This window comes from Lolium perenne, chromosome 4 (assembly GCF_019359855.2).
Source record: "Lolium perenne isolate Kyuss_39 chromosome 4, Kyuss_2.0, whole genome shotgun sequence".
Lineage (NCBI taxonomy): Eukaryota > Viridiplantae > Streptophyta > Magnoliopsida > Poales > Poaceae > Lolium > Lolium perenne.
The window spans coordinates 304,941,577-304,952,557 of record NC_067247.2 but is presented as its reverse complement, the minus strand read 5'-3'; the positions used below and the strand labels follow the sequence as shown (position 1 = coordinate 304,952,557).

Here is a 10,981-nt window from a genome sequence, read left to right as displayed (position 1 = left end):
TCCCAAAGGTCGATCTCGAACAACTTGACCCCGACTTAAACTCCGCTATGGCCGCGACGAGCAACCCAACCCTTTTTGGCAGCAGCGGCACCATCGCACCTATGCACCGCCGGTTCTACCCGAGAATCTCCGCACGAAATCCCATGCGAGATTGTTCTTTTGCTCGGGAGGAAGGAGAGAAAAATAAAAACGGATCGGTATAGTGGCATGAGTGCGTTATATGTGATTTGGTGGGAAGGTAAATTGGTCCTAGAAAAAGTTGGACCGCAAGAAACCTTATTTTCTTTATTATTACTAGTAAATATGCCCGTGCGTTGCTACGGATTGATTCAAAAATTTGGCATCATGTTATTCCTCCTCTTGGCACCACTCACCACTTTAAATTGCCCCCCTCTATAGCACTAAATATCCGAAAATTTTGGTCTAGAACCAAATTTTACCCCAAAACAGTTTGGCATGCATAAACCTAGGTCTACTTTGCTTTTTTCCAAATTCTCTCATCTAACGAAGCACGGTTGCTGGCTTCTCTTCTTAGATCAAATCCGATGAAATCGTCAAATTTGACTGTTTATGCTTTTAGGTTTTACAGCTATCCAAAAGTATTGCTTCTTCGGATGGACTATTTAAATCTACTCTATATACTTTAGAGATCAATAATTTATTAATTTCTTGTCGCAACAGTTCACAAGGAAAAAAATAACAATTCTTCATATAACGGATAAAAGTGCACACAATAAATTCATTAATATAGTGCTCGGAAGATTGCATGACCTTTAGAATAAAACATAAAATGCATGCTCACAACTGTTTGAAAATCAACATGTTTCGTTTTGTTCTATTTTAAACTATTTAAATATGTTAGATTTTAGTTCATATTTAGTTCCCTTCGTTTCACCGTAAAGTATTTGTACCCAAGAATAGTAAAACTTTGGCACTTACTTTTCGCATATAGTGCTTATTCAGAAGAAGATCGGTTATTTACTCTGCAATCGAAGCGGATGCACTCGGCAGAACACCTCAGACTGACCCAAAGTCACCATGATTTCAAGACATGGTGGATCAAAATTGTAACGAAAACCTCCAGCAATCCTAGTACTCTGAAGCTCCATATTGAGCAGGTAGATACGGGAAGTGCAGACTGGTGTACTCATGCCCTTGCATAGTATTACGCTCATCACCCCGTGGTCAAAGCATATCATGAGTCCGACCACATTGTAGCCCAGTCAATGTCTTGCTTACGAGGTTCACGATCGTCACGGACGCGTAGACGTTGGCCATCGGCAAGAGAGCACACTGGTGCAGACGACCTTTGTCGGACAGCGGCGGGAGAGGACGCCCGGCCACGAGCGAGCCCTCACCCGGTCTGCCCCTTGGCTATGCGACGTCGCCAACATCGTCTATTATGTATACTAGCAATGAAAGGCGCGGCGGCACGCCGCGCCATATGGTGGATGGTTAATGGTAATTTTTATGGTGACATTGTACTTGCATGGGATTCAGATGCGAAAAATAAATACATGATCCCAATTTTTCCATTCTCTTCTTATATGTGCTTCCTAAAATGTCAACCATCTTTATTTGCTTACTGTAGAATCAAATTTATGGCACCCGGTGAGGAGAGTACATTCCAATGTTTATGACATTGCTTTCTGCTGACACTGAACTTCTTTCAACACTAAATTTTTACATCTTTCTTTCGACACTAAACTTTTACATTTTCTAATATTCTCAAGTTTATAACGGCGAACCAAAACTTATGAGTAGTTGCAACTCTTAAGGCGGGCTCTCATTTTTCCTAGTCTTCTCTCTCCTCTTGACAGTTGCGCAGATACTCCCGTCACCTCTCCCATCCTCCTCCAGCGGCTCCACCGGCTGGAGTAGGGATTAGAGGGGTGGTCGGTCTTCTCCTTTGTACAATAGATTAAGTTGTAGGTTTGGTTTGCCGCTATGGCTTCTTGACGTTATGTCGTGTTGTGGATGATGATCTTGGTAGCGGTGGAGCAGCGACCCAGGTCGTCCGGCGCGCTTTCCTGTCGGATCTCCATGGTGGAGGATGGTAGTAGAGCATCGATCTGGCGTCGGTCTCAAGAATAAGCTCGAGGCGTCACGGATGTTTGCGGTTGCTTCCAGAACTGTCCATCGTGGAGGTGGACTGAGGGTTGCAATCTCACCTCAACTGCCGTTGGAGAAGATCTTAAAGCTTCACATGGAGAAGGTCATGAACGACAGCGATTTTGCTTTGTAGCATGTGTGCTACCTGCGCTGATGGGTTTTCGTCCTCCTGGCCGGCGTGCCAAAGCAGAGGAACTTCAGTTTAAGCATGACTATTGCTTCGAAACTCTGAAGCACCAACGGTGGAGAAAGACTGGGTCGCTTTTCTCAGTTTATTTCAACATTCTATTTGTAAAGTGTGGGAACCATTATGTACTTTCTGTAATGCTTAGGGTCCTGCTTCTGAAGTTGTCCCACCACAGTTATTGAAGCTTCTTGGTCTTTTGGACCTTCTCTTGTTCAAAAAAATGTTGAGTGCAACATGTTATACGCCCTTGAGGCAATATTAATATTTGCAAATTATGAAATAAAGCGGTGTGGGGTAGAGGTTCACTACGTTTGGCCCTTGTTACATACAGTGCGAAAATAAAAGAGCGGCGCTAATTTTATTCATGTCCCATTACATAGTCCACATGACAGTTTAGCCGAGATAAGATATTGCGGAGAGTTGGTTGCGTCCAGTTTAATATAGAGTACATCTTAATAGCCATAGTCTAGAAGTAGAATGAAAAAGACAGTCTTTTTTTTAGGGGAACCACACATTTCATTAGCTTTCAATAATAACCAGTACAACGTGTGGATCACAAGGCTTGCCTAGCGAAAGATAACGACATGGTTCCAAATTAGAAGAGAATTTGGCCAGGTTATGAGCATCTACATTACAGTCCCTTTTTTCATGTGTAAACAAAATTTCATCAAAACGTGGCATCATGGCTTGAATCTCCCATATCACCGAGCTGTGGTGACTTCTGGATCCTACCTCGATTGCATCGATCACTCCAGCACAGTCCGAACTAACATGTACTCGTCGAAGACCAATATCTTGAGCAAGGGACATGGCTTCCCGACATGCCAACGAAGTGTTGGAGGATCAGATATAACGTCTATGATCACCGTGCTGGAGCCCTGAAAACGGCCAGTTTCATCTCTGCACACCACTGCCCACGCTCCTCTCTTGGAAACCTTAGCCTGTGCACCATCAACATTGAATTTCAGACAACCTTCCTTAGGCGCAGACCATCGCTGTGGGAGCACTTTCCTCTTTTCAGTGACTGGCATAGCAATTTGCAGCTCTTGGAGATAGCTCATGACAAAACTGAAGATAGATAATGGGCTGTGAAAAATCCCTTCATGTATTGCCTTTCTCCTAGCTGTCCAGATCACCCATAAGACAACCAACACTTTGACAAACTCTTCATGTTTCAGAGTTTCGATCAAATGGAATATCAACTTCTTGGCATCGCTAGTGTTATGAGTTAAGTGTCCTAAGATGTACAAAGATAGAAGAGGACTCGGGGCCCAAACATATGGGCCTTGAACAACAGAACCGGGGGCCATAGCGAAGCAACCTTGTTGCATACACCAACCAAATAGTAGCTTGTAGACAGTAAAAACACAAGCATAAACAAAATCGCTGACAATAGAACCACCATGCTGTTCACGTTAAGCTCACGAACACGTGCCCAGGAACCTAGTCATCAGCATCCGAAAAATGTAACCCTTTCTTCGACCTGGGTGCTCACCATCACCGGGATTGTTGCGCTTCATTCTCCCAATGGCGTCAGAGGCAGTCTACAATAGAAATACATGGCCTGTCAGAAACGCAAAAACACTGATATCCTGCAAAGACAATACAATTATACCTCATCAATAACGGAAGCTGAATATGTTGCCTGCAGTCTGTGGCGTGAGATCCATGGATAGTGACGGAGTTGATGTCTCAGCAGGACCTGGAACATGCTTTGGGGCTTCAGGAGCAGGGATGCCAACATTATCCTGACCTACAGCTGAACAATCCACTCCTCGCAAGACAACATTGGCATGGACAATCGGCTCAACAATTTGTACCTGGAGGTAGTTGTGCAATGAGTCTAGTTATTCACGTCTATGAGTAGAACAACACTGAATTCTCAAGTAAATCCTTGGGCACTGCATTAGTCAGTCCTCTTACACTTGACACAAGCAGCGACACCTCTTTTCAGACGACAGTTTCCTCACGAGGCCCAAACAAATAAAGATCCTTTTTTTGGACGACCGTTTCCTCAGGAGGCCCAAACAAATAAAGGTCCGTAAATTTGGCAGCGAGAGGAACTTCTATATGTTACAAAATAGGCATACATTAATCTTCAGCTATTTTTCTGAACAAAATCAAAGATACTGAGACTGTGTTTCCTATTTGTAGAATAAAAAATTTAAGATGCTAACTCTGCTACTGCTTGATCAACATCAGTTGTGAGGATCATTCAAAAATACACTTCCACTAAATATGGAACTAATTGCTGCATTTAAATTTAAGAGCATCATCATAAGGGCTTGGACGAATAAAAGTTTATTCATTACATAACTACCTTGGCTGATCCAGAGCATAGTGAGCAACTCTTGCAAATACTGGCTGATAAATTATCGAAATAAGACAAATCTAAAATAAGAAACATTTTTGACCTTTGAGCAAGAAGACAAAAATAATGTAGCTCAAAACAATCCGTATATGCGAGTTCAATGAGCTCTTACAATCCATTGAACCAAACTGCATCTTTATGGCGTGGCGGCACGCCGCACCCATTGTGCTACATTTTTTTAGTGTGCATATTTTGTACAATTTGAACTTATTGCAGAGGTCATATAAGCAGATGATATAAGTAAAAACATTAACAATGCTAATGCATATATGGGACACACATTAGTTTATAGCAATAGTAAGCCAGAGGACGCTTGTTTACTGGATTATATCGTAGATGGATTTATATTGGAAGGGGAGATTATCTAATATTTCTGACCTACACTACGATAACATAAGGAAGGTGATCTAGCTATTCTCCAGCTCTGCTACCTGTCTGTGCCTTGTGTCACTGTCCTCGTCAGAAAAGAAGATGATGATTGTTTCCCTCTTTGGCACAGCTAGGGCATGAACAAATACATTAGTTGTGTGCTATTCATACCCAGCTAAAGCGGCAGATAGGTGACTAATATTTTACACCACGATTTGTGGGCACGCCTTGAGACAAAATATATGTTTTCACATAAACTACTTGGTTCATCAATTTGGGCTCTTGCCTGTTTGACCTTTAGCTGGAGTTCAGTTGATCTAGATTAATTATATTTGCTGCAAGGGAAAGAGGATGGAATTAATGCTATTTGATCTACTGCAGCCTATACCGTTCAGTTGAAATCTGTCCCAACAAATTTACGTGGCCAGATGCAGTGATCTATTTAGCTGGGAATAGTTCAGTTGAAGTTTTCTTCTCATTTCCTGCACTGTGGACAATGAGTATACATTTAGCTGCTATTATAACTTTGCAAGTATGGTTTTTTCTATAGTCTAGAGAAATTATCAAAAATGGCAATGAAATACAGTATGCAATAATCAAAGAATGCAAATGAAATAGATAATAAATCGTATGTCATGTTAGATAAGTACCCTGAAAGAAGAGTATTATCTCCCAACGTGTGCTGCCAGAGGTGCAAATGGTTATGTATTGTAGTAACACTGAAAAATTGGCAGGATGCAGAATAAATTATTGGGTCTTTCTTCGTGCTTCAGGGATGATGCATATATCGACTGGACAGGTCGATTATGGTTTCTTGGCACACAACCCTCCATTTTAATTATATGAATAAAGATTGCATAGCTCAGTAAGCAAAATAGATGATATGGCACGATATGGTTGATTCAAACTATAACACCTGATGGAAGAGACAGCGAGGATAACTGCAAAGTTCCATGCAAAGTAAGAGCTATAAAAGGAGAGGACTAAAGTATCACATTTTTGGACAGAGTAGTTAAAGTAACTGAACATAAAAACGTATATATACACAGGCAATTGCAAGTTAACTGAATCTCTAAGTTATAGGCAATTGTGTAAGCATATCTGAAGTTATAACCAGGATAGATATTACCCAATAGCATCACTTGTGACAAATAGCACAGTGTAGGACATTTCCTGCGCTGTATAATTTCTATCTATCCCGGTTACGGTATAACCAGGACAGAGCAAGTAGATGGCCAACAGCAGATTTGGCAGCAGCACTCAGTTGCAGCACCTAAGACTGAACCATGCGGACATAAAGGTGGGGTAGTGAGTTGATCGAACAACGGTTATTTAAAAAAAGGGAAATTAGAGTAAAGATGTTCTTTATAATATATACCTGGCGGCCTATATGACCAAACCTAATTCTTATGTAAGTTGTCAAGTCTTTTGATCTCTGTCTTTTCAGATGCTTTGACATAATTCTGAGGAAGGCTGTTTGCATATCCAAAGGCAGGTCAAACCATAGAACTTCAGGTTTTGAATGCAACCAAAGAAACAATAACTCGGTGAACTTAGAAATTTATTTGACCAAAAAAGAGAGACTTTTTATCAATTGCTATTTGTTGAAACAATATACTTTTGTCTAGCTAACGAAAACAGGAAATTTAGAACTTCCTTTTGATCCACGAAAAGAGGCGTACAGGGGGAGCTGACATATTAGTTTGTACCTACCAGTACTGAGATGTTTTTGCCTAATTTTTGCAAGTATTATGTTGTTCTTGAGGACACAAAGCTAGAGCTTCCACCCGAAAAATTATTTTGATAACATGTTGCTACTCCGGATAGCAAGAATAGCAATGGATTCTGAAAAAAACTTATCTGAGGTAAATGTATCCCTTTCCACTAATTTGCTACAACTAAGTTGGTTTGAACAAATAAGTCATATGTGAGAACATGATGCATTTAGTGTTCTAAGGCATGAAAACACTTAGGAATTAAGTCCTTTGAGTAAACCGACAATCAAAATTCCAAGGACTACACTCTTTTGCTTCTCCCAAACAGTTCAGCTACAGATGAGTTAACAAAGTAACTTGGATGAGAAATGGAAAGCTATCTTGAAGTAGAGCAAGTATGCCCACCTGTAATGAAGACTTTTTTTTCCTAGCATAGAACTTGCATACAAAAATAGTGATACAGATACAATAATGCTCAGCGGGTTTAATAGAAAATATATCCACATGTACTTAATTTTTTTCTTAGCACGGAACTGGATACAATATATTGTTAACACGTTTAAATGATGGAAGTTAAATATTCGGTGTCGTCTAAAATACGACACCACAACATGCAAAAAGAACATAATCAAATTTACAACAGCTAAGTATAGGATAGACATAGTTTTTTTGAACCATATTCAACTTAAATAATGGAATCTATAAAATCAGATATGTTGTGGATCAATAATGAATGTCATATAAATAATTATTCTCCACACATCTATAGTAAACCATTGTAAAGGAAAATAGCACATGAGGAGCTCTGCAACTCGCTGGGCCTCAATGCTTTGACCATCCTTATCCCAGCAAGTATTAGCTACGCGAATTATCTGAATTGTCCTAGCAGTGATACACATACCGGTACCAGTACACCGGTTCAGCCACGGTCTTCTGCAGTGCACACCACCTCGCCTGGCCGTCGTCCGGGTGATGCGGGCAGCGGCCACACAACGCCGCGCCCCCAGACTCAGAGCAGGCGGCGATGCTGCTGGTCATCCAGTGCCCACACAGCAAACCAACCAGCAGGTCGCGGACCGCCGTCCAGGTGAGGAGATGTATGGGAGAAGCCAGAGCAAGGGACGGCAGGAGAGCCTCGGAGACAGAGGAGGACCCGACCGACGCCACGGCCGCCGGCCAGGGGGCGCTCACGGCAGTGGAGAGATCCGGCGGGGAAGATTTTGGGATAGGCAGCAGCTTAGAACAGGGGGAGGATGGTGAAGGTGTCGACAGGGACTTTGTGGATGGAGCCCGTCATCGTGCCCGCATCCGCTTCCTTGCTCGTTTGCAACCCGATGGATGGATGTAAGAAGGGGAAAAACAGAGACAGGAGAGGCGGATAGTGGAGGAAAGGGGAGGTGACGTGTACCTGAGATAGAGACGATGGCAGGACCGCTGCAGTGGAGGTAACCCACATGCCCTGAAGCGACGGTGACCACGGCTGCACGGCGAGAATCTTGTCGGTGCAGCCTAGGAAGACCAGGCAAGCAGGAAAAAGACGCTGGAGCCTCAACGTAGTAGAGTCGGCGACAGTGGAAGGGAAAGAGAAGAGCCTCCCTCGCTGCTCCCTACTCGCCATCCGGTCTCAATGCCGACGGCATCGCCGCCACTCTAACTTCCTCCCGAGGTTGCGCGGCGGCCAGATCGGCGCGTGCTGCAGCCATGCCTTGGCCTGCTTCGGAAACTGCGCGATGCCGCTCCTCTCCGCGTGCTGCTCCCATCACCGCTATTTGTGCAGTTGAGATCTCCGTGTTCGGCTAGGAGAGGTCGGGGATTGGGGAAACTCGGGCGGGAACGCGAATTATCCTTCTGTTCGCCGACATAGCAACACAGCACCCTCCTTCTAGCCCCCGCCTCCCCTCTTCTCTCTCCTGGATAAAACGACTGTACACCTGGTTGAAGTCGCGGCGGAGAAGCGGCGGCCAGGCGCCCGCCATCGCCACTCTCACTGTATCCCCATCGGGAGGAATACCCGCTCATAGAGCGCCAAGCCTGAGGGCCACCGCCGGGACCTCATCCGTCCATGCGCCCCACCTTGCCCATGGCGTCGTCGTTGGTACCAGGGCGGCCCGGAGGCAAGCCAGTGCTCATCGATCCGGAGCAGCAAACATCGATTCTGGGAGTGAAACAAAGCATATCAGAGGGAGAGAAAGAATAACACGATGTAGGATGACTGGATGAGGCAGGCGTACCTGTCAAGCGCGCATGGTATTCCTCATCACGGAATCAGGCTGTCTCCGTCCTTGGGGCGTCCTCTGAAAAGGTGAGGCGAGGAGGGAGAAAGGAAGCGGCGCTCGAGAACTGCATACACGAAATCTGGAGAGGAAGGAGGCGGAGCCAAATCGGCCCACCCGGAGTCGCAGAGGAAGAAGAGCGGTGACGCCGCCGCCGGCCACGGAAGGGCTCGTTCCGTGAAGAATTTAGGAAGAACATGGCGAGAGAGACACGCGTAGAGACACATGTCAAAAAAGAGGTCAAAGCGGTGAGTAATACCAGACAAAACCTGAATCTGATCAGGGGCCCACCACAAAAGGCAGAAGACACATGCCTAAGCTTACCAACAGGACACAGCGCTAAACCAAAAAGGAGGAGGACTGACCAAATCGTTCCTATAAGAAAATTTCTACAGGGCACCAAAACTGCACCTAGAAGAAACCCTACAGAAATAAAACTATCAAATAGCATACGTGTTAGCTCCACATTAATCCCCAAAAAAATTCAAAATTATCACAAAAAAGATGTGTGTTTCCAAATAGTATAGTAGTTATTATGCTTCAAAGTTCGTGACACCACCTCTGATCACGTCCACAGATATCCCTGCCATATATCCACTATGCCGCTTGCTTATGCGGTCGATCCGTGCCTAGGTCGCCGTTGGCCGACACCACTATATATTATTATTATTAGGTATAGGATAGATTAGATATAGGTGTGGTGTGGGTTGTGGTTCTGGAGCATCTATGTCAATAAAATCACCAGTTGAATAAACTGGTGTATGAACCTCACTGCCCATCGGCTCCTTTCCCTTTGACTCCTCCTTTGGCTCAGTAAACTCATCCAACATTTTATCAATTGCCCCCGACAGATGTCGGTTCAACTGAAAGAACAATGTTAGTAGGTTTCTGCAGTTATCCATGTACTTAGTGACATAGGCATCTCCAATGGGCCTGCCGAAGATGGTACCCGGGGTTTATTGAAGGCCCACAGGTCGAATAATATGAAGTTCGGAAGCCCAGCTAGTTGTTAAGGAAAGATAGAGTTGTATTAGGAAAGTAGAGATTTGTAACTTTACGGGTTGGACTCAGAGAGTCTCTGGGAATCTGTAAACTTGTGTAATAAGAAACCCTCGACTCCACCTCCTATATAAGGGGGAGTCGAGGGATAGAGAGGATCGAATCATTGTAAGCGCAACCCTAGTTTTCATAAGCAGTCGAGTACTTTTCCGGCTGAAACCCTCGAGAACTTGCCCTCTACTTCCAACTAAACCCTAGTCTACAATCCATAGGCATTGACAAGTTAATCCCTTGTCGATTGGCGCCGTCTGTGGGAATTAGAGGCGGCAAGGAGCTGATCTCGATGGCACGTTGATACGTCTCCGACGTATCGATAATTTCTTATGTTCCATGCCACATTATTGATGTTATCTACATGTTTTATGCACACTTTATGTCATATTCGTGCATTTTCTGGAACTAACCTATTAACAAGATGCCGAAGTGCCAGTTGCTATTTTCTGCTGTTTTTGGTTTCAGAAATCCTAGTAAGGAAATATTCTCGGAATTGGACGAAATCAAAGCCCAGGGGCCTATTTTTCCACGAAGCTTCCAGAAGTCCGAAGACGAAACGAAGAGGGGCCATGAGGCAGCCAGAGCATAGGGCGGCGCGGCCCCTGCCCTAGCCGCGCGGCCCTATGGTCTGGGCCCCTCGCGCCGCCTCTTGACCTACCCTTCCGCCTACTTAAAGCCTCCGTGACGAAACCCCCAGTACCGAGAGCCACGATACGGAAAACCTTCCAGAGACGCCGCCAACACCGATCCCATCTCGGGGGATCCAGGAGATCGCCTCCGGCACCCTGCCGGAGAGGGGAATCATCTCCCGGAGGAATCTACGCCACCATGGTCGCCTCCGGTGTGATGTGTGAGTAGTCTACCCCTGGACTATGGGTCCATAGCAGTAGCTAGATGGTTG

At 44.5% G+C, this 10,981-nt stretch overlaps 1 long non-coding RNA gene across 8 annotated transcripts; it reads right to left on the bottom strand.

Moving 5' to 3' along the window:
- Nucleotides 1-3,381: 3,381 nt before the first annotated feature.
- LOC127321650 (uncharacterized) lies at nt 3,382-9,408 on the bottom strand. 8 transcript variants are annotated; one of them, XR_011743775.1, is made up of 5 exons: nt 8,986-9,408; nt 8,163-8,909; nt 4,223-8,069; nt 3,915-4,119; nt 3,382-3,843 (listed from the first exon to the last, which is right to left on the bottom strand). It is a non-coding gene; the product is annotated as an uncharacterized lncRNA (long non-coding RNA). The 8 variants fall into 8 exon arrangements; XR_011743776.1 differs by lacking the exons at nt 8,163-8,909; nt 8,986-9,408 and having other exon boundaries at nt 4,223-6,318; nt 6,418-6,512; nt 7,656-8,153; XR_007864249.1 differs by lacking the exons at nt 8,163-8,909; nt 8,986-9,408 and having other exon boundaries at nt 4,223-5,526; nt 5,690-8,153.
- Nucleotides 9,409-10,981: the final 1,573 nt, after the last annotated feature.